Here is a 23,527-nt window from a genome sequence, read left to right on the forward strand (position 1 = left end):
GCGGTGGCAAAACAAGCAAGAAGCCCCAGTCTCTGTGCCTCTGTGCGAGCAGTACCATGGGCATATCAGGGTAAGCAACATCTTTCCAGGCTAGCCCCTTCTGGCTGCCAGCTATCTGCAGACGTTTGCGTTTTCAAAGCACGACTGCAGAAGGAGACTGGCAGAAACCACCCCCATTACCAGGTTTCTTTTGAAGTAGGTGGTGGCAAGACAAGCAAGAAGCCCCAGTCTCTGTGCCTCTATGCGAACTGTGCCATGGGCAGATGAGGATGAGCAACAGCTTTCCAAGCTAACTCTTTCTGCCTGCTAGCTATCTGCAGACGTTCGCATTTTCGGAACAGGGCTGAGAAAGGAGCCTGGCAGGCACCCCCCATTCCTAGGCAACTTTGGAAGTTGGAGGTGGCAAGACAAGCAAGCATTTCCAGTCTCTGTGCCTCTGTGCGAGCAGTGCCATGAGCAGATGTGGCTGAGCAACAGCTTTCCAGGCTAGCCCCTTCTGTCTGCCAGCTATCTGCAGACGTTCGCATTCTCGGAGCAGGGCTGCTGGAGGCGCCCGTCAAGGATCCTTTAAGATACGTTTGAAGTTTTCTGTGGCAAGACAAGCAAGCAGCCCCAGTCTCTGTGCCTCTGTGCGAGCAGTGCCATGGGTAGATGAGGCTGAGCCACAGCTTTCCAGGCTAGCCCCTTCTGGCTGCCAGCTATCTGCAGATGTTCGCATTTTCGGAGCAGGGCTGCTGGAGGCACTGGGCACGGACCCCATTAGCTATGTTTGAAGTTTTCTGTGGCAAGACAAGCAAGCAGCCCCAGTCTCTGTGCCTCTGTGCGAGCAGTGCCATGGGCAGATGAGGCTGAGCAACAGCTTTCCAGGCTAGCCTCTTCTGGCTGCCAGCTATCTGCAGACGTTCGCATTGTCGGAGCAGGGCTGAGAGAGGAGCCTGGCAGGCACCGCCCCATTCCCAGGAAACGATGGAAGTTTAAGGTGGAGAGACAAGAAAGAAGCCCCAGTCTCTGTTCCTCCGTGCGAGCAGTGCCATGGGCAGATGAGGCTGAGCAACAGCTTTCCAGGCTAGCCCCTTCTGGCTGCCAGCTTTCTGCAGACGTTCGCGATTTCAAAGTCGGCTGCGAAAGGAGACTGACAGAAACCTCCCCCATTCCCAGGCTACTCTTAAATAGGAGGTGGCAAGACAAGCAAGCAGCCCCAGTCTCTGTGCCTCTATGTGAGCATTTCCATGGGCAGGTGAGGGTAAGAAACAGTTTTCCAACCTAGCTTCTGCTGGCTGCTAGTTATCTGTAGACGTTTGCATTTTAAGAGCAGGGCTGCTGCAGGCACCCGGAAAGAACCCCCTAAGCTACGTTTGAAGTTTGAGATTGCAAGACAAGCAAGCAGCACCAGTCTCTGTGCCTCTATGCTAGCAGTGCCACGGGCAGATGAGCCTGAGTAAAAGCTTTTCAGGCTAGTTCCATCTGGCTGCCAGCTCTCTGCAGACGTTCGCATTTTCAAAGCTCGGCTGCGAAAGGAGACTGGCAGACACCACCCCCATTCCCAGGCTACGTTTGAAGTAGGACGAGGCTAGACAAACAAGCATCTCCACTCTCTGTGCCTCTGTGCAAACACGTCCATGGGCAGATGAGACTGAGCAACAGCTTTTCAGGTTAGCCACTTCTGGCTGCCAGCTGTCTGCAGATGCTCGCATTTTCGTAGCAGGGCTCCTGGAGGCACTGGGCACGGACCCCATAAGCTATGTTTGAAGCTTTCTGTGGCAAGACAAGCAAGCAGCCCCAGTCTCTGTGCCTCTGTGCGAGCAGTGCCATGGGCAGATGAGGCTGAGCAACAGCTTTCCAGTCTAGCCCCTTCTGGCTGCCAGCTATCTGCAGATGTTTGCGTTTTCAAAGCACGACTGCAAAAGGAGACTGGCAGAAACCACCCCCATTCCCAGGCTTCTTTTGAAGTAGGAGGTGGCAAGACAAGCAAGCAGCCCCAGTGTCTGTGCCTCTGTGCGAGCAGTGCCATGGGTAGCTGAGGCTGAGCAAGAGCTTTCCCGGCTAGCCCCTTCTGGCTGCCAGCAATCTGCAGACGTTCGCATTTTCGGAGCAGGGCTGCTGGAGGCACTGGGCACGGACCCCATTACCTACGTTTGAAGTTGGAGGTGGCAAGACAAGCAAGCAGCCCCAGTCTCTGTGCCTCTGTGTGAGCAGTGCCATGGGCAGATGAGGCTGAGCAACAGCTTTCCAGGCTAGCCCCTTCTAGCTGCCAGCTACCTGTAGACGTTCGCATTGTCGTAGCACGGCTGAGAAAGGAGCCTGGAAGGCACCCCCCCCATTCCCAGGCAACGTTTGAAGTTTGAGGTGGAGAGACAAGAAAGAAGCCCCGGTTTCTATTCCCCCGTGCGAGCAGTGCCATGGGCAGATGAGGCTGAGCAACAGCTTTCCAGGCTAGCCCCTTCTGGCTGCCAGCTATCTGCAGACGTTCACATTTTCGGAGCAGGGCTGAGAAAGGAGCCTGGCAGTAACCCCCTCATTCCCAGCCTACGTTTGCAGTTTGAGGTGGCAAGACAAGCAGGCAGCCCCAGTCTCTGTGCCACTGTGCGAGTAGTTCCATGGACAGATCAGGGTAAGAAACACCTTTCCAGGCTAGCCCCTTCGGACTGCCAGCTATTTGAAGACGTTTACATTTTCGGGTCAGGGCTGCGAAAGGAGCCTGGCACGCACCAGCCCTTTCCCATGTAACGTTTGAAGTTTGAGGTGGCAAGGCAAGCAAGCAGCCCCAGTCTCTGTGCGAGCAGGTCCATGGGCAGAAGAGGCTGAGCAACAGCTTTCCAGGCTAGCCCCATCCGGCTGCCAGCTATCTGCAGACGTTCGCATTTTTGGAGCATGGCTGCTGGAGGCGCCCGGCAAGAACCTCCTAAGTTACGTTTGAAATTTTCTGTGGCAAGACAAGCAAGCAGCTCCAGTCTCTGTGCCTCTATGCGAGCAGTTCCATGTGCAGCTCAGGGTAAGAAACAGCTTTCCAGGCTAGCCCGTTCTGGCTGCCAGCTATCTGCAGATGTTCGCATTGTCGGAGCAGGACTGAGAAAGGAGCCTGGCAGGCACCCCCCCATTCCCAGCTAACGTGAGAAGTTTGCGGTGGCAAGACAAGCAAGAAGCCCCAGTCTCTGTGCCTCTGTGCGAGCAGGTCCATGGGCAGATGAGGCTGAGCAACAGCTTTCCAGGCTAGCCCCTTCTGGCTGCCAGCTATCTGCAGATGTTCGCATTTTCGGGTCAGGGCTGCGAAAGGAGTCTGGCATGCACCCCCCCATTCCCAGGCAACGTTCGAAGTTTGCGGTGGCAAAACAAGCAAGCAGCCCCAGTCTCTGTGCCTCTATGCGAGCACTGCCATGGGCAGATGAGGCTGAGCAACAGCTTTCCAGGCTAGCCCCTTCTGCCTGCCAGCTATCTGCAGACGTTCGCATTTTCGGAGCAGGGCTGCTGGTGCCACTGGGCACGGACCCCATTAGTTATGTTTGAAGTTTTCTGTGGCAAGACAAGCTAGCAGCCCCTGTCTCTGTGCCTCTGTGCGAGCAGTGCCATGGGCAGATGAGGCTGAGCAACAGCTTTCCAGGCTAGCCCCTTCTGGCTGCCAGCTATCTGCAGACGTTCGCATTTTCGGAGTAGGGCTGCTGGAGGCACTGGGCACGGACCCCATTAGCTATGTTTGAAGTTGGAGGTGGCAAGACAAGCAAGCAGTCCCAGTCTCTGTGCCTCTGTGCAAGCAGTGCCATGGGCAGATGAGGTTGAGCAATAGCTTTCCAGGCTAGACCCTTTTGGCTGCCAGCAATCTGCAGACGTTCGCGTTTTCGGAGCAGGGCTGAGAAAAGAGCATGGCAGGCACCCCCCATTCCCAGGCAACGTTGGAAGTTTTCTGTGGCAAGACAAGCAAGCATTTCCAGTCTCTGTGCCTCTGTGGAAGCAGTGCCATGGGCAGATGAGGCTGAGCAAAAGCTTTCCAGGCTAGCCCCTTCTGGCTGCCAGCTATCTGCAGACGTTCGCATTTTTGGAGCATGGCTGCTGGAGGCGCCCGCCAAGAAACCCCTAAGTTACGTTTGAAATTTTCTGTGGCAAGACAAGCAAGCAGCTCCAGTCTCTGTGCCTCTATGCGAGCAGTTCCATGGGCAGCTCAGGGTAAGAAATAGCTTTCCAGGCTAGCCCCTTTTGGCTGCCAGCTATCTGCAGACGTTCGCACTTTCGGGTCAGGGCTGCGAAAGGAGTCTGGCACACACACCCCCATTCCCACGTAACGTTAGAAGTTTGAGGTGGCAAAACAAGCAAGAAGCCCCACTCTCTGTGCCTCTGTGCGAGCAGTGCCATGGGCAGATGAGGCTGAGCAACAGCTTTCCAGGTTAGCCCCTTCTGGCTGCCAGCTATCTGTAGACGTTTGCGTTTTCAAAGCACGACTGCTGAAGTAGCCTGTCAGGTACCCCGCATTCCCAAGATACGTTAAAACTTTGAGGTGGCAAGACAAGAGAGCAGCCCCAGTCTCTGTGCCTCTGTGCGAGCAGTGCCATGGGCAGATGAGACTGAGAAACAGCTTTCCAGGCTAGCCCATTCTGGGTGCCAGCTATCTGTAGACGTTCGCATTTTCAGAGCAGGGCTGCTGGAGGCGCCTGGCAAGGACCCCCAAAGTTACGTTTGAAGTTTTCTGTGCCAAGACAAGCAAGCAGCCCCAGTGTCTGTGCCTCTGTGCCTCTGTGCGAGCAGTTCCATGGATATATCAGGGTAAGCAACATCTTTCCAGGCTAGCCCCTTCTGGCTGCCAGCTATCTGCAGACGTTTGCGTTTTCAAAGCACGGCTGCAAAAGGAGACTGGCAGAAATCACCCCCATTCCCAGGCTTCTTTTGAAGATGGAGGTGTCAAGACAAGCAAGCAGCCCCAGTCTCTGTGCCTCTGTGTGAGCAGTGCCATGAGCAGATGTGGCTGAGCAACAGCTTTCCAGGCTAGCCCCTTCTGTCTGCCAGCTATCTGCAGACGTTCGCATTCTCGGAGCAGGGCTGCTGGAGGCGCCCGTCAAGGATCCTTTAAGATACATTTGAAGTTTTCTGTGGCAAGACAAGCAAGCAGCCCCAATCTCTGTGCCTCTGTGCGAGCAGTGCCATGGGCAGATGAGGCTGAGCAAAAGCTTTCCAGGCTAGCCCCTTCTGGCTGCCAGCTATCTGCAGACGTTCGCATTTTCAAAGCTCGGCTGCGAAAGGAGACTGGCAGACACCACCCGCATTCCCAGGCTACGTTTGAAGTAGGACGAGGCTAGACAAGCAAGCATCTCCAGTCTCTGTGCCTCTGTGCGAACACGTCCATGGGCAGATGAGACTGAGCAACAGCTTTCCAGGCTAGCCCCTTCTGGCTGCCAGCTATCTGCAGATGTTCGCATTTTCGGAGTAGGGCTGCTGGAGGCACTGGGCACGGACCCCATTAGCTATGTTTGAAGTTGGAGGTTGCAAGACAAGCAAGCAGTCCCAGTCTCTGTGCCTCTGTGCAAGCAGTGTCATGGGCAGATGAGGTTGAGCAATAGCTTTCCAGGCTAGACCCTTTTGGCTGCCAGCTATCTGCAGACGTTCGCATTTTCGGAGCATGGCTGCTGGAGGCACTGCGCACGGACTCCATAAGTTACGTTTTAAGTTTGAGGTGGGAAGACTAGCAAGCAGCCCCAGTCTCTGTGCCTCTATGCGAGCAGTTCCATGGGCAGATGAGGGTAAGAAACAGCTTTCCAGGCTAGCCCCTTCTGTCTGCCAGCTATCTGCAGACGTTCGCATTTTCGGAGCAGGGCTGAGAAAGGAGCCTGCCAGTAACCCCCCCATTCCCAGGCTACGTTTGAAGTTTGAGGTGGCAAGACAAGCAGGCAGCCCCAGTCTCTGTGCCTCTGTGCGAGAAGTTCCATGGGCAGATCAGGGTAAGAAACACCCTTCCAGGCTAGTCCCTTCGGACTGCCAGCTATTTGAAGACGTTTACATTTTCGGGTCAGGGCTGCGAAAGGCGCCTGGCACGCACCCGCCCTTTCCCATGTAACGTTTGAAGTTTGAGGTGGCACGGCAAGGAAGCAGCTCCAGTCTCTGTGCCTCTGTGCGAGCAGTGCAATGGGCAGAAGAGATTAAGCAACAGCTTTCCAGGCTAGGTTCTTCCGGCTGCCAGCTATCTGCAGATGTTCTCATTTTCGGAGCAGGGCTGCTGGAGAGGCCCAGTAAGAACCCCCTAAGCTACTTTTAAAATTTGAGATAGCAAGACAAGCAAGCAGCCCCAGTCTCTGTGCCTCTGTGCGAGCAGTGCTATGGGTAGATGAGGCTGAGCAACAGCTTTCCAGGCTAGGTCCTTCTGGCTGCCAGCTATCTGCAGACGTTTGCATTTTCGGGTCAGGGCTGCGAAAGGAGCCTGACAGGCACCACCCCATTCCCAGGCTAAGTTTGAAGTTTGAGGTGGCAAGACATGCAAGAAGCCCCAGTGTCTGTGCCTCTGTGGGAGCAGTGCCATGGGCAGATGAGGCTGAGCAAAAGCTTTCCAGGCTAGCCCATTCTATCTGCCAGCAATCTGCAGACGTTCGCATTTTCGGAGCAGGGCTGCTGGAGGCACTTGGCACGGACCCCATTAGTTATGTTTAAAGTTGGAGGTGACAAGACAAGCAAGCAGCCCCTGTCTCTGTGCCTCTGTGCGAGCAGTGCCATGGGCAGATGAGGCTGAGCAACAGCTTTCCTGGCTAGCCCCTTCTGGCTGCCAGCTATCTGCAGACGTTCGCATTTTCGGAGCAGGGCTGCTGGAGGCCCTGGGCACGGACTCCATAAGCTACGTTTGAAGTTTAAGGTGGGAAGACTAGCAAGCAGCCCCAGTCTCTGTGCCTCTATGCGAGCAGTTCCATGGGCAGATGAGGGTAAGAAACAGCTTTCCAGGCTAGCCCCTTCTGGCTGCCAGCAATCTGCAGTCGTTTGCGTTTTCTAAGCACGGCTGCGACAGTAGCCAGTCAGTAACCCCCATTCCCAGGCAACGTTAGAATTTTTATGTGGCAAGACAAGCAAGAAGCCCCAGTCTCTGTGCCTCTGTGCGAGCAGTGCAATGAGCAGATCAGGCTGAGCCACATCTTTCTAGGTCAACCACTTCTGGCTGCCAGCTATCGGCAGACGTTCACATTTTCGGACCAGGGCTCCTGGAGGCAGTTGGCAGGGACCCCATTAGCTATGTTTGAACTTGGAGGTGGCAAGACAAGAGAGCAGCTCCAGTCTCTGTACCTCTGTGCGAGCAGGTCAAAGGGCAGATGAGGCTGAGCAACAGCTTTCCAGGCTAGCCCCTTCTGGCTCCCAGCTATGTGCAGACATTCACGTTTTCAAAGCACGGCTGCGAATGCACCCTGGTAGGAAACCCCATTCCCAGGATACGTTAGAAGTTTGATTTGGCAAGACAAGCAAGCAGCCCCAGTCTCTGTGCCTCTGTGCAAGCAGTGCCATGAGCACATGTGGCTGAGCAACAACTTTCCAGGCTAGCCCCTTCTGTCTGTCAGCTATCTGCAGCCGTTCGCGCTTCCAAAGTTCGGCTGCGAAAGGAGACTGGCAGAAATCACCCCCATTCCCAGGTTACTTTTGAAGTAGCAGGTGGAAGGACAGCAAGCAGCTCCAGTTTCTGTGCTTCTATGCGAGCATTTCCATGGGCAGAAGAGGGTAAGCAAAAGCTTTCCAGGCTAGCCCCTTCTGGCTGCCAGCTATCTGTAGACGTTCGCATTTTCGAAGCAGGGCTGAGACAGGAGCCTTGCAGGCACCCCCCATTCCTAGGCAACGTTTGAAGTTTGAGGTGGCAAGACAAGCAAGCAGCCTCAGTCTCTTTGCCTCTGTGCGAGCAGTGCCATGGGCAGATGAGGCTGAGCAACAGCTTTCCAGGCTAGCCCCTTCTGTCTGCCAGCAATCTGCAGACGTTCGCAGTTTCGGAGCAGGGCAGCGAAAGGAGCCTGACAGGCACCCCTCCATTCCCAAGCTACGTTTGAAGTTTGAGGTGGCAAGACAAGCAAGCAGCCCCAGTCTCTGTGCCTCTGTGCGAGCAGGTTCATGGGCACATGAGGCTGAGCAACAGCTTTCCAGGCTAGCCCCTTCTGGCTGCCAGCTATCTGTAGACGTTCGCATTTTCGGAGCAGGGTTGAGAAAGGAGCCTGGCAGGCACACCCCATTCCAAAGAAACGTTGGAAGTTGGAGGTGGCAAGACAAGCAAGCAGCCTCAGTCTCTTTGCCTCTGTGCGAGCAGTGCCATGGGCAGATGAGGCTGAGCAACAGCTTTCCAGGCTAGCCCCTTGTGGCTGCCAGCTATCTGCAGACGTTCGCATTTTCGGAGAACGGCTACGAAAGGAGCGTGGCAGGCACCCACCCAGTCCCAGGCTACTTTTGAAGTTTGAGGTGGCAAGATCAGCAAACAGTCCCAGTCTCTGTGCCTCTGTGCGAGCAGTTCAATGGGCAGATGGGGCTGAGCAACATCTTTCCAGGCTAGCCTCTTATGGCTGCCAGCTATCTGCAGACGTTCGCGTTTTCAAAGCTCGGCTGCGAAAGGAGACTGGCAGACATCACCCCATTCCCAGGCTATGATTGAAGTAGGAGGAGGCAAGAAAAGCAAGCACCTCCAGTCTCTGTGCCTGTGTGCGAGCAGGTTCATGGACATATGAGGCTGAGCAAAAGCTTTCCAGGCTAGCCACTTCTGTCTGCCAGCTATCTGCAGACGTTTGAATTCTCTGAGAAGGGCTGCGAAAGGAGCCTGACAGGCATTCCTCCATTCCCAGGCTACGTTTGAAGTTTGAGGTGGCAAGACAAGCAAGCAGCCCCAGTCTCTGTGCCTCTGTACGAGCAGTGCCATGGGCAGATGAGGCTGATCAAGAGCTTTCCAGGCTAGCCCCTTCTGGCTGCCAGCTATCTGCAGACGTTCGCACTTTCGGAGCAGGGCTGTGATAGGAGCCTGGCAGGGACACCAACTTTCCCAGGCTACGTTTGAAGTTTGAGGTGGCAAGACAAGCAAGCAGCCCCATTCTCTGTGCCTCTGTGCGAGCAGTGCCATGGGCAGATGGGGCTGAGCAACATCTTTCCAGGTTAGCCCCTTCTGGTTGGCAGCTATATGTAGACGATCGCGTTTTCAAAGCTCGGCTGTGAAAGGAGACTGGCACACACTAACTTCATTCCGAGGCTATGTTTGAAGTTGGAGGTGGCAAGACAATCAAGCACCCCCAGTCTCTGTGCCTCTGTGCGAGCAGTGCCATGGGCAGATGAGGCTGAGCAAAAGCTTTGCAGGCTAGCCCCTTCTGCCTGCGAACTATCTGCAGACGTTCGCATTTTCGGAGCAGGGCTGCTGGAGGCACTGGTCACGGACCCCATTAGATATGTTTGAAGTTGGAGGTCGCAAGACAAGCAAGCAGCCCCAATCTCTGTGCCTCTGTGCGAACAGTGCCATGTGCAGATGAGGTTGAGCAACAGCTTTCCAGGCTAGCCCCTTCTGCCTGCGAGATATGTGCAGACGTTCGCATTCTCGGAGGAGGGCTGCTGGAGGTGCCCGGCAAGGACCCCCTAAGTTACTTTTGAATTTTGAGGTGGCAAGACAAGCAACAAGCCCCTGTCTCTGTGCCTCTCTGCGAACAGTGCCATGGGCAGATGAGGCTGAGCAACAGCTTTCCAGGCTAGCCCCTTCTGGCTGCCAGCTATCTGCAGACGTTCGCATTCTCGGAGCAGGGTTGCTGGAGGCGCCTGGCAACAACCCCCTAAGCTACTTCTGAAGTTTGAGTTGGCAAGACAAGAAAGCAGCCCCAGTCTCTGTGCCTCTGTGCGAGCAGGTCCATGGGCACATGAGGCTGAGCAACGGCTTTGCAGGCTAGCCCCTTCTGGGGGTCAGCTATCTGCAGACGCTCGCGTTTCCAAAGATTGACTGCGAAAGGAGACTGGCAGAAACTACCCCCATTCCCAGGCTACTTTTGAAGTAGGAGGTGGCAAGACAAGCAAGAAGCCCAAGTCTCTGTGCCTCTCTGCGAGCAGTGCCATGGGCAGATGAGGCTGAGCAACAGCTTTCCAGGCTAGCACCTTCTGGCTGCCAGCTATCTGCAGACGTTTGCATTTTCGGAGCAGGGCTACGAAAGGAGCCTGGCAGACACCCCCTGCATTCCCAGGCTACGTTTGAAGTTTGAGCTGGCAAGACAAGAAAGCAGCCCCAGTCTCTGTGCCTCTGTGCAAGCAGGACCATGGGCAGATGGGGCTGAGCAAGAGATTTCCAGGCTAGCCCCTTCTGTCTGCCAGCTATCTGTAGACGTTCGCATTTTCAGAGCAGGGCTGAGAAAGGAGCCTGGCACGCACCCCTCATTCCCAGGCAACTTTGGAAGTTTGAGGTGGAAAGACAAGCAAGAAGTTCCAGTGTCTGCGCCTCTGTGGGAGCAGTGCGGTGGGTAGATGAGGCTGAGCAACAGCTTTCCAGGCTAGCCCCTTATGGCTGCCAGCTATCTGCAGTCTTTCTCGTTTTCAAAGCACAAGGTCGAAAGTAGCCTGGCAGGCACCCCCATTCTCAGGCAACGTTTGAAGTTTTCTGTGGCAAGACAAACAAGCAGCCCTAGTCTCTGTGCCTCTGTGCGAGCAGTGCCATGGGCAGATGGGGCTGAGCATCAGCTTTCCAGGCTAGCTCCTTCTGGCTGCCAGCTATCTGTAGACGTTCGCATTTTCAGAGCAGGGCTGCGAAAGGAGCCTGGCAGGCACCCCCCATTCCCAGGCAAAGTTGGAAGTTTGATTTGACAAGACAAGCCAAGCAGCCCCAGTCTCTGTGCCTCTGTGCGAGCAGTGCCATAGGCAGATGTGGCTGAGCAACAGCTTTCCAGGCTAGCCCCTTCTGGCTGCCAGCTTTCTGCAGACATTAGCGTTTTCAAAGAACGGCTGTAAACGTAGCCCCGCAGGCACCCCCATTCCCAGCCTACTTTAGAAGTTTCATGTTGCAAGTCAAGCAAGCAGCCCCAATCTCTGTGCCTCTGTGCGAGCAGTGCCATGGGTAGATGAGGCTGAGCAACAGCTTTCCAGGCTAGCCCCTACTGGTTACCAGCTATCTGCAGACGTTTGCATTTTCGGAGCAGGGCTGCGAAAGGAGCCTGGCAGGCACCCCCCCCACTCCCAGCTAACTTTTGAACTTTGAGGTGGCAAGACAAGGAAGCAGCCCCAGTCTCTGTGCCTCTGTGCAAGCAGTGCCATGGACAGGTGAGGCTGAGCTACAGCTTTCCAGGATAGCTCCTTCTGGCTGCCAGCTCTCTGCAGACGTTTGCGTTTTCAAAGCACGGATGCTAAAGTAGCCTGGCAGCCATCCCACATTCCCAAGAGACGATAAAACTTTGAGGTGGCAAGACAAGCAAGCAGCCCCAGTCTCTGTGCCTCTGTGCGAGAAGGTCCATGGGCAGATGAGGCTGAGCAACAGCTTTCTAGGCTAGCCCCTTCTGGCTACCAGCTTTCTGCACACATTCTCGTATCAAAAAACGGCTGTGAAATTACCCCCCCAGGCACCCACCCTTTCCAGGCTACTTTAGATGTTTTATGTGGCAAGACAAGCAAGCAGCCCCAGTCTCTGTGCCTCTGTGCGAGCAGTGCCATGGGCAGATGAGGCTGAGCAACAGCTTTCCAGGCGAGCCCCTTCTGGCTGCCAGTTATCTGCAGACGTTTGCATTTTCGGAGCAGGGCTGCTGGAGGCACTGGGCACGGACCCCATAAGATACGTTTTAAGTTGGAGGTGGCAAGACAAGCAAGCAGCCCCAGTCTCTGTGCCTCTATGCGAGCAGATCCATGGGCAGATGAGGCTGAGCAACAGCTTTCCAGGCTAGAGCCTTCTGGCTGCCAGCTATCTGCAGAATTTCTCGTTTTCAAAGCACGGGGGCGAAAGGAGCCTGGCAGGCACCCCCCATTCTCAGGCAACGTTAGATGTTTGATGTGGCAAGACAAGCTAGCAGCCCCAGTCTCTGTGACTCTCTGCGAGCAGTGCCATGGGCAGATGAGGCTGAGCTACAGCTTTCCAGGGTAGCCCCTTCTGGCTGCCAGCTTTCTGCAGACGTTCACGTTTTCAAAGATCGACTGTGAAAGTAGCCCTGCAGGCACCCCCCATTCCTAGCCTACTTTAGAAGTTTGAGGTGGCAAGACAAGCAAGAATCCCCAGTCTCTGTGTCTCTGTGCGAGCAGTGCCGTGCATAAATGAGGCTGAGAAACAGATTTCCAGGCTAGCTCTTCTGTCTGCGAGCTATCTGCAGACGTTCGCATTTTCGGAGAAGGGCTGCTGGAGGCACTGGGCACGGACCCCGTAAGTTATGTTTGCAGTTGGAGGTGGCAAGACAAGCAAGCAGCCCCAGTCTCTGTACCTCTGTGCGAGCAGTGCCATGAGCAGATGAGGCTCAGCAACAGCTTTCCAGGCTAGCCCCTTCTGGTTTCCACATATCTGCACACATTCGCGTTTTCGGAGCAGGGCTGCTGGAGGCACTGGGCACGGGCACCCTAAGCTACGTTTGAAGTTTAAGGTAGCAAGACAAACAAGCAGCCCCAGTCTCTGTGCCTCTGTGCGAGCAGTGCCATGGGCAGATGAGGCTGAGCAACAGCTTTCCAGGCTAGCCCCTTATGGCTGCCAGCTATCTCCAGACGTTCGCATTTTCAGATGAGAGCTCTGAAAGGAGTCTGGCAGGCACACCACCATTCCCAGGTAACACTGCAAGTTTGATGTGGCAAGACAAGCAAGCAGCCCCATTCTCTGTGCCTCTGTGCGAGCAGTGCCATGGGCAGATGAGGCTGAGCAATAGCTTTCCAGGCTAGCCCCTTCTGGCTGCCAGCTATCTGCAGACGTTCGCATTTTCGGAGCAGGGCTGCGAAAGGAGCCTGACAGGCACCCCCTGCATTCCCAAGCAACATTTAAAGTTTCAGGTGGCAAGACAAGCAAGCAGCCCCCGAACCTGTGTGTCTGTGCGACCAGTGCCATGGGCAGACGAGGTTGAGCAACAGCTTTCCAGACTAGCCCCTTCTGGCTGCCAGCTATCTGCAGACATTCGCATTTTCGGAGCAGGACTCCTGGTGGCACTGGGCACGGACACCCTAATCTAAGTTTGAAGTTTGATGTGGCAAGACAAGAAAGCAGAACCAGTCTCTGTGCCTCTGTGCGAGCAGTGCCATGAACAGATAAGGCTGAGCAAAACCTTTCCAGGCTAGCCCCTTCTGGCTGCCAGCTATCTGCAGACATCCGCATTTTCGGAGCAGGGGTGGCGGAGGCGCCCGGCAAGGACCCCCTAAGCTACGTTTGAAGTTTGAGGTGGCAAGACAAGCAAGCAGCCCCAGTCTCTGTGCTTCTGTGTGAGCAGGTCCATGGGCAGATGAGGCTGAGCAACAGCTTTCCAGGCTAGCCCCTTCTGGCTGCCAGCTATCTGCAGACGTTTGCATTTTCGGAGCAGGGCTGCGAAAGGAGACTGATAGGCACGCCCCCCCCCCCCCATTCCCAGGCTACGTTTGAAGTTTAAGGTGGCACGAGAAGCAAACAGCCCCAGAATCTGTGCCTCTGTGCGAGCAGTGCCATGGGCAGATGAGGCTGAGCAACAGCTTTCCAGGCTAGCCCCTTCTGGCTGCCAGCTTTCTGCAGACATTAGCGTTTTCAAAGAACGGCTGTAAACGTAGCCCCGCAGGCACCCCCATTCCCAGCCTACTTTAGAAGTTTCATGTTGCAAGACAAGCAAGCAGCCCCAATCTCTGTGCCTCTGTGCGAGCAGTGCCATGGGCAGATGAGGCTGAGCAACAGCTTTCCAGGCTAGCCCCTTCTGGCTGCCAGCTATCTACAGACGTTCCCATTTTCGGAGCAGGGCTGCGAAAGGAGACGGGCACGCACCCCCAATTCCCAGGAAACGTTTGAAGTTTCAGGGGTAAAGACAAGCAAGCAGCCCCAGTCTGTGTGCCCCTGTGGGAGCAGTGCCATGGGTAGATGAGGCTGAGCAACAGCTTTCCAGGCTAGCCCCTACTGGTTACCAGCTATCTGCAGACGTTTGCATTTTCGGAGCAGGGCTGCGAAAGGAGCCTGGCAGGCACCCCCCCCACTCCCAGCTAACTTTTGAACTTTGAGGTGGCAAGACAAGGAAGCAGCCCCAGTCTCTGTGCCTCTGTGCAAGCAGTGCCATGGGCAGGTGAGGCTGAGCTACAGCTTTCCAGGATAGCTCCTTCTGGCTGCCAGCTCTCTGCAGACGTTTGCGTTTTCAAAGCACGGATGCTAAAGTAGCCTGGCAGCCATCCCACATTCCCAAGAGACGATAAAACTTTGAGGTGGCAAGACAAGCAAGCAGCCCCAGTCTCTGTGCCTCTGTGCGAGAAGGTCCATGGGCAGATGAGGCTGAGCAACAGCTTTCTAGGCTAGCCCCTTCTGGCTACCAGCTTTCTGCACACATTCTCGTATCAAAAAACGGCTGTGAAATTAGCCCCCCAGGCACCCACCATTTCCAGGCTACTTTAGATGTTTTATGTGGCAAGACAAGCAAGCAGCCCCAGTCTCTGTGCCTCTGTGCGAGCAGTGCCATGGGCAGAAGAGGTTGAGCAACAGCTTTCCAGGCGAGCCCCTTCTGGCTGCCAGTTATCTGCAGACGTTTGCATTTTCGGAGCAGGGCTGCTGGAGGCACTGGGCACGGACCCCATAAGATACGTTTTAAGTTGGAGGTGGCAAGACAAGCAAGCAGCCCCAGTCTCTGTGCCTCTATGCGAGCAGATCCATGGGCAGATGAGGCTGAGCAACAGCTTTCCAGGCTAGCCCCTTCTGGTTGCCACATATCTGCACACGTTCGCGTTTTCGGAGCAGGGCTGCTGGAGGCACTGGGCACGGGCACCCTAAGCTACGTTTGAAGTTTAAGGTGGCAAGACAAACAAGCAGCCCCAGTCTCTGTGCCTCTGTGCGAGCAGTGCCATGGGCAGATGAGGCTGAGCAACAGCTTTCCAGGCTAGCCCCTTATGGCTGCCAGCTATCTCCAGACGTTCGCATTTTCAGATGAGAGCTCTGAAAGGAGTCTGGCAGGCACACCACCATTCCCAGGTAACACTGCAAGTTTGATGTGGCAAGACAAGCAAGCAGCCCCAGTCTCTGTGCCTCTGTGCGAGCAGTGCCATGGGCAGATGAGGCTGAGCAATAGCTTTCCAGGCTAGCCCCTTCTGGCTGCCAGCTATCTGCAGACGTTCGCATTTTCGGAGCAGGGCTGCGAAAGGAGCCTGACAGGCACCCCCTGCATTCCCAAGCAACATTTAAAGTTTCAGGTGGCAAGACAAGCAAGCAGCCCCCGAACCTGTGCGTATGTGCGACCAGTGCCATGGGCAGATGAGGTTGAGCAACAGCTTTCCAGACTAGCCCCTTCTGGCTGCCAGCTATCTGCAGATGTTCGCATTTTCAGAGCAGGACTCCTGGTGGCACTGGGCACGGACACCCTAATCTAAGTTTGAAGTTTGATGTGGCAAGAGAAGAAAGCAGAACCAGTCTCTGTGCCTCTGTGCGAGCAGTGCCGTGAACAGATAAGGCTGAGCAAAACCTTTCCAGGCTAGCCCCTTCTGGCTGCCAGCTATCTGCAGACATCCGCATTTTCGGAGCAGGGGTGGCGGAGGCTCCCGACTCGTACCCATAAGCTACGTTTGAAGTTTGAGGTGGCAAGACAAGCACGCAGCCCCATTCTCTGTGCCTCTGTGCGAGCAGTGCCATGGGCAGATGAGGCTGAGCAACAGCTTTCCAGGCTAGCCCCTTCTGGCTGCCAGCTATCTCCAGACGTTCGCATTTTCAGAGCAGGGTTGCGAAGGAAGCATGGCAGGGACCCCCTCCATTCTCAGGTAACGTTTGAAGTTTGAGGTTGCAATACAAGCAAACAGCCCCAGAATCTGTCCCTCTGTGCGAGCAGTGCCATGGGCAGATGAGGCTGAGCAACAGCTTTCCAGGCCAGCCCCTTCTGACCAGCTATCTGCAGACGTTGGCATTTTCGGAGCAGGGCTGCGAAAGGAGACTGGCAGGTCCCCCCACCCTTTCCCAGGCTACGTTTGAAGTTTAAGGTGGCACGAGAAGCAAACAGCCCCAGAATCTGTGCCTCTGTGCGAGCGGTGCCATGGGTAGATGAGGCTGAGCAACATCTTTCCAGGCTAGCCACTTCAGGCTGTCAGCTATCTGCAGACCTTCGCATTTTCGGAGCAGGTCTGCTGGAGACGCCCGGCAAGGACCCCCTACGCTACGTTTGAAGTTTGAGGTGGCAAGACAAGCAAGCAGCCCCAGTCTCTGTGCCTCTGTGTGAGCAGGTCCATAGGCAGATGCGGCTGAGCAACAGCTTTCCAGGCTAGCCCCTTCTGGCTGCCAGCTTTCTGCAGACATTAGCGTTTTCAAAGAACGGCTGTAAACGTAGCCCCGCAGGCACCCCCATTCCCAGCCTACTTTAGAAGTTTCATGTTGCAAGACAAGCAAGCAGCCCCAATCTCTGTGCCTCTGTGCGAGCAGTGCCATGGGCAGATGAGGCTGAGCAACAGCTTTCCAGGCTAGCCCCTTCTGGCTGCCAGCTATCTACAGACGTTCCCATTTTCGGAGCAGGGCTGCGAAAGGAGACGGGCACGCACCCCCAATTCCCAGGAAACGTTTGAAGTTTCAGGGGTAAAGACAAGCAAGCAGCCCCAGTCTGTGTGCCCCTGTGGGAGCAGTGCCATGGGTAGATGAGGCTGAGCAACAGCTTTCCAGGCTAGCCCCTACTGGTTACCAGCTATCTGCAGACGTTTGCATTTTTGGGGTAGGGCTGCGAAAGCAGATTGGCAGACACCCCCCAATTCCCAGGCTACGTTTGAAGTAGGAGGTGGCAAGACAAGGAAGCGGCCCCAGTCTCTGTGCCTCTGTGCGAGCAGTGCCATGGGCAGATGAGACTGAGCAACAGCTTTCCAGGCTAGCCCCTTCTGGCTACCAGCTATCTGCAGATGTTTGCATTTTCGGAGCAGGGCTGCGAAAGGAGCCTGGCAGGCACCCCCCCCACTCCCAGCTAACTTTTGAACTTTGAGGTGGCAAGACAAGCGAGAAGCTACAGTCTCTGTGCCTCTGTGCGAGCAGTGCCATGGGCAGGTGAGGCTGAGCTACAGCTTTCCAGGATAGCTCCTTCTGGCTGCCAGCTCTCTGCAGACGTTTGCGTTTTCAAAGCACGGCTGCTAAAGTAGCCTGGCAGCCATCCCACATTCCCAAGAGACGATAAAACTTTGAGGTGGCAAGACAAGCAAGCAGCCCCAGTCTCTGTGCCTCTGTGCGAGAAGGTCCATGGGCAGATGAGGCTGAGCAACAGCTTTCTAGGCTAGCCCCTTCTGGCTACCAGCTTTCTGCACACATTCTCGTATCAAAAAACGGCTGTGAAATTAGCCCCCCAGGCACCCACCCTTTCCAGGCTACTTTAGATGTTTTATGTGGCAAGACAAGCAAGCAGCCCCAGTCTCTGTGGCTCTGTGCGAGCAGTGCCATGGGCAGATGAGGCTGAGCAACAGCTTTCCAGGCTAGCCCCTTCTGGCTGCCAGCTATCTGCAGACGTTTGCATTTTCGGAGCAGGGCTGCTGGAGGCACTGGGCACGGACCCCATAAGATACGTTTTAAGTTGGAGGTGGCAAGACAAGCCAGCAGCCCCAGTCTCTGTGCCTCTGTGCGAGCAGTGCCATGGGCAGACGAGGCTGAGCAACAGCTTTCCAGGCTAGCCCCTTCTGGTTGCCAGCTATCTGCAGACGTTCGCATTTTCGGAGGAGGGCTGCTGGATGCGCCCGACAAGAACCCCATAAGATACGTTTGAAGTTTGAGGTGGCAAGACAAGCAAGCAGCCCCAGTCTCTGTGCCTCTATGCGAGCAGATCCATGGGCAGATGAGGCTGAGCAACAGCTTTCCAGGCTAGCGCCTTCTGGCTGCCAGCTATCTGCAGAAATTCTCGTTTTCAAAGCACGGGGGCGAAAGCAGCCTGGCAGGCACCCCCCATTCTCAGGCAACGTTAGATGTTTGATGTGGCAAGACAAGCAAGCAGCCCCAGTCTCTGTGCCTCTATGCGAGCAGATCCATGGGCAGATGAGGCTGAGCAACAGCTTTCCAGGCTAGAGCCTTCTGGCTGCCAGCTATCTGCAGAATTTCTCGTTTTCAAAGCACGGGGGCGAAAGGAGCCTGGCAGGCACCCCCCATTCTCAGGCAACGTTAGATGTTTGATGTGGCAAGACAATCTAGCAGCCCCAGTCTCTGTGACTCTGTGCGAGCAGTGCCATGGGCAGATGAGGCTGAGCTACAGCTTTCCAGGTTAGCCCCTTCTGGCTGCCAACTTTCTGCAGACGTTCACGTTTTCAAAGATCGACTGTGAAAGTAGCCCTGCAGGCACCCCCCATTCCTAGCCTACTTTAGAAGTTTGAGGTGGCAAGACAAGCAAGAATCCCCAGTCTCTGTGTCTCTGTGCGAGCAGTGCCGTGCATAAATGAGGCTGAGAAACAGATTTCCAGGCTAGCTCTTCTGTCTGCGAGCTATCTGCAGACGTTCGCATTTTCGGAGCAGGGCTGCGGGAGGCACTGGGCACGGACCCCGTAAGTTATGTTTGCAGTTGGAGGTGGCAAGACAAGCAAGCAGCCCCAGTCTCTGTGCCTCTGTGCGAGCAGTGCCATGAGCAGATGAGGCTCAGCAACAGCTTTCCAGGCTAGCCCCTTCTGGTTTCCACATATCTGCACACGTTCGCGTTTTCGCAGCAGGGCTGCTGGAGGCACTGGGCACGGGCACCCTAAGCTACGTTTGAAGTTTAAGGTAGCAAGACAAACAAGCAGCCCCAGTCTCTGTGCCTCTGTGCGAGCAGTGCCATGGGCAGATGAGGCTGAGCAACAGCTTTCCAGGCTAGCCCCTTATGGCTGCCAGCTATCTCCAGACGTTCGCATTTTCAGATGAGAGCTCTGAAAGGAGTCTGGCAGGCACACCACCATTCCCAGGTAACACTGCAAGTTTGATGTGGCAAGACAAGCAAGCAGCCCCATTCTCTGTGCCTCTGTGCGAGCAGTGCCATGGGCAGATGAGGCTGAGCAATAGCTTTCCAGGCTAGCCCCTTCTGGCTGCCAGCTATCTGCAGACGTTCGCATTTTCGGAGCAGGGCTGCGAAAGGAGCCTGACAGGCACCCCCTGCATTCCCAAGCAACATTTAAAGTTTCAGGTGGCAAGACAAGCAAGCAGCCCCCGAACCTGTGCGTCTGTGCGACCAGTGCCATGGGCAGACGAGGTTGAGCAACAGCTTTCCAGACTAGCCCCTTCTGGCTGCCAGCTATCTGCAGACATTCGCATTTTCGGAGCAGGACTCCTGGTGGCACTGGGCACGGACACCCTAATCTAAGTTTGAAGTTTGATGTGGCAAGACAAGAAAGCAGAACCAGTCTCTGTGCCTCTGTGCGAGCAGTGCCATGAACAGATAAGGCTGAGCAAAACCTTTCCAGGCTAGCCCCTTCTGGCTGCCAGCTATCTGCAGACATCCGCTATTTCGGAGCAGGGGTGGCGGAGGCGCCCGGCAAGGACCCCCTAAGCTACGTTTGAAGTTTGAGGTGGCAAGACAAGCAAGCAGCCCCAGTCTCTGTGCTTCTGTGTGAGCAGGTCCATGGGCAGATGAGGCTGAGCAACAGCTTTCCAGGCTAGCCCCTTCTGGCTGCCAGCTATCTGCAGACGTTTGCATTTTCGGAGCAGGGCTGCGAAAGGAGACTGATAGGCACGCCCCCCCGCCCCCATTACCAGGCTACGTTTGAAGTTTAAGGTGGCACGAGAAGCAAACAGCCCCAGAATCTGTGCCTCTGTGCGAGCAGTGCATGGGCAGATGAGGCTGAGCAACAGCTTTCCAGGCTAGCCCTTTCTAGCTGCCAGCTATCTGCAGACGTGCGCATTTTCAGAGCAGGGCTGCTGGTGGCACTTGGCAAGGGCACCCTAAGCTACGTTTGAAGTTTGAGGTGGCAAGACAAGCAAGCAGCCCCAGTCTCTGTGCCTCTGTGCGAGCAGTGCCATGGGCAGATGAGGCCGAGCAAAACTTTCCAGGCTAGCACCTTCTGGCTGCCATCTATTTGCAGATGTTCGCATTTTCAAAGCAGGGCTGCTGGAGGCACTGGGCACGGAACGCCGAAGCTACGTGTGAAGTTTGAGGTGGCAAGACAAGCAAGGAGCCCCAGTCTCTGTGCCTCTGTGCGAGCAGTGCCATGGGCAGATGAGGCTGAGCAATAGCTTTCCAGGCTAGCCCCTTCTGGCTGCCAGTTATCTCCAGACGTTCGCATTTTCAGATGAGAGCTGTGAAAGGAGTCTGGCAGGTCCCCCCAACCATGCCCAGGCTACGGTTGAAGTTTAAGGTGGCACGAGAAGCAAACAGCCCCAGTCTCTGTGGCTCTGTGCGAGCAGTGCTGTGAACAGATGAGGCTGAGCAACACCTTTCCAGGCTAGCCCCTTCTGGCTGCCAGCTATCTGCAGACGTTCGCATTTTCAGAGCAGGGTTGCGAAGGAAGCATGGCAGGGACACCCTCAATTCTCAGGTAACGTTTGAAGTTTGAGGTTGCAATACAAGCAAGCAGCCCCAGTCTCTGTGCCTCTGTACGAGCAGTGCCATGGGCAGATGTGGCTGAGCAATAGCCTTCCAGGATAGCCCCTTCTGGCTGCCAGCTACCTGCAGACGTTCGCATTTTCGGAATGGGGCTGCTGGAGGCAGTGGGCACGAACCCCCTAAGATATGTTTGACGTTTGATGTGGGAAGACAAGCAAACAGCCCCAGAATCTGTGCCTCTGTGCGAGCAGTGGCATGGGCAGATGAGGCTGAGCAACAGCTTTACAGGCTAGCCCCTTCTGACCAGCTATCTGCAGACGTTGCTTTTTTGGGAGCAGGGCTGCGAAAGGAGACTGGCAGGTCCCCCCAACCATGCCCAGGCTACGTTTGAAGTTTAAGGTGGCACGAGAAGCAAGCAGCCCCAGTCTCTGTGCCTCTGTGCGAGCAGGTCCATGGGCAGATGAGGCTGAGCAACAGCTTTCCAGGCTAGCCCCTTCTGGTTGCCACATATCTGCACACGTTCGCGTTTTCGGAGCAGGGCTGCTGGAGGCACTGGGCACGGGCACCCTAAGCTACGTTTGAAGTTTAAGGTGGCAAGACAAACAAGCAGCCCCAGTCTCTGTGCCTCTGTGCGAGCAGTGCCATGGGCAGATGAGGCTGAGCAACAGCTTTCCAGGCTAGCCCCTTATGGCTGCCAGCTATCTCCAGACGTTCGCATTTTCAGATGAGAGCTCTGAAAGGAGTCTGGCAGGCACACCACCATTCCCAGGTAACACTGCAAGTTTGATGTGGCAAGACAAGCAAGCAGCCCCAGTCTCTGTGCCTCTGTGCGAGCAGTGCCATGGGCAGATGAGGCTGAGCAATAGCTTTCCAGGCTAGCCCCTTCTGGCTGCCAGCTATCTGCAGACGTTCGCATTTTCGGAGCAGGGCTGCGAAAGGAGCCTGACAGGCACCCCCTGCATTCCCAAGCAACATTTAAAGTTTCAGGTGGCAAGACAAGCAAGCAGCCCCCGAACCTGTGCGTCTGTGCGACCAGTGCCATGGGCAGATGAGGTTGAGCAACAGCTTTCCAGACTAGCCCCTTCTGGCTGCCAGCTATCTGCAGATGTTCGCATTTTCAGAGCAGGACTCCTGGTGGCACTGGGCACGGACACCCTAATCTAAGTTTGAAGTTTGATGTGGCAAGAGAAGAAAGCAGAACCAGTCTCTGTGCCTCTGTGCGAGCAGTGCCGTGAACAGATAAGGCTGAGCAAAACCTTTCCAGGCTAGCCCCTTCTGGCTGCCAGCTATCTGCAGATATCCGCATTTTCGGAGCAGGGGTGGCGGAGGCTCCCGACTCGTACCCATAAGCTACGTTTGAAGTTTGAGGTGGCAAGACAAGCACGCAGCCCCATTCTCTGTGCCTCTGTGCGAGCAGTGCCATGGGCAGATGAGGCTGAGCAACAGCTTTCCAGGCTAGCCCCTTCTGGCTGCCAGCTATCTCCAGACGTTCGCATTTTCAGAGCAGGGTTGCGAAGGAAGCATGGCAGGGACCCCCTCCATTCTCAGGTAACGTTTGAAGTTTGAGGTTGCAATACAAGCAAACAGCCCCAGAATCTGTCCCTCTGTGCGAGCAGTGCCATGGGCAGATGAGGCTGAGCAACAGCTTTCCAGGCCAGCCCCTTCTGACCAGCTATCTGCAGACGTTGGCATTTTCGGAGCAGGGCTGCGAAAGGAGACTGGCAGGTCCCCCCACCCTTTCCCAGGCTACGTTTGAAGTTTAAGGTGGCACGAGAAGCAAACAGCCCCAGAATCTGTGCCTCTGTGCGAGCGGTGCCATGGGTAGATGAGGCTGAGCAACATCTTTCCAGGCTAGCCACTTCAGGCTGTCAGCTATCTGCAGACCTTCGCATTTTCGGAGCAGGTCTGCTGGAGACGCCCGGCAAGGACCCCCTACGCTACGTTTGAAGTTTGAGGTGGCAAGACAAGCAAGCAGCCCCAGTCTCTGTGCCTCTGTGTGAGCAGGTCCATAGCAGATGCGGCTGAGCAACAGCTTTCCAGGCTAGCCCCTTCTGGCTGCCAGCTTTCTGCAGACATTAGCGTTTTCAAAGAACGGCTGTAAACGTAGCCCCGCAGGCACCCCCATTCCCAGCCTACTTTAGAAGTTTCATGTTGCAAGACAAGCAAGCAGCCCCAATCTCTGTGCCTCTGTGCGAGCAGTGCCATGGGCAGATGAGGCTGAGCAACAGCTTTCCAGGCTAGCCCCTTCTGGCTGCCAGCTATCTCCAGACGTTCGCATTTTCAGAGCAGGGTTGCGAAGGAAGCATGGCAGGGACCCCCTCCATTCTCAGGTAACGTTTGAAGTTTGAGGTTGCAATACAAGCAAACAGCCCCAGAATCTGTCCCTCTGTGCGAGCAGTGCCATGGGCAGATGAGGCTGAGCAACAGCTTTCCAGGCCAGCCCCTTCTGACCAGCTATCTGCAGACGTTGGCATTTTCGGAGCAGGGCTGCGAAAGGAGACTGGCAGGTCCCCCCACCCTTTCCCAGGCTACGTTTGAAGTTTAAGGTGGCACGAGAAGCAAACAGCCCCAGAATCTGTGCCTCTGTGCGAGCGGTGCCATGGGTAGATGAGGCTGAGCAACATCTTTCCAGGCTAGCCACTTCAGGCTGTCAGCTATCTGCAGACCTTCGCATTTTCGGAGCAGGTCTGCTGGAGACGCCCGGCAAGGACCCCCTACGCTACGTTTGAAGTTTGAGGTGGCAAGACAAGCAAGCAGCCCCAGTCTCTGTGCCTCTGTGTGAGCAGGTCCATAGGCAGATGCGGCTGAGCAACAGCTTTCCAGGCTAGCCCCTTCTGGCTGCCAGCTTTCTGCAGACATTAGCGTTTTCAAAGAACGGCTGTAAACGTAGCCCCGCAGGCACCCCCATTCCCAGCCTACTTTAGAAGTTTCATGTTGCAAGACAAGCAAGCAGCCCCAATCTCTGTGCCTCTGTGCGAGCAGTGCCATGGGCAGATGAGGCTGAGCAACAGCTTTCC

Source organism: Opisthocomus hoazin, chromosome 28 (assembly GCF_030867145.1).
Source record: "Opisthocomus hoazin isolate bOpiHoa1 chromosome 28, bOpiHoa1.hap1, whole genome shotgun sequence".
In the NCBI taxonomy this organism is placed as follows: Eukaryota; Metazoa; Chordata; class Aves; order Opisthocomiformes; family Opisthocomidae; genus Opisthocomus; species Opisthocomus hoazin.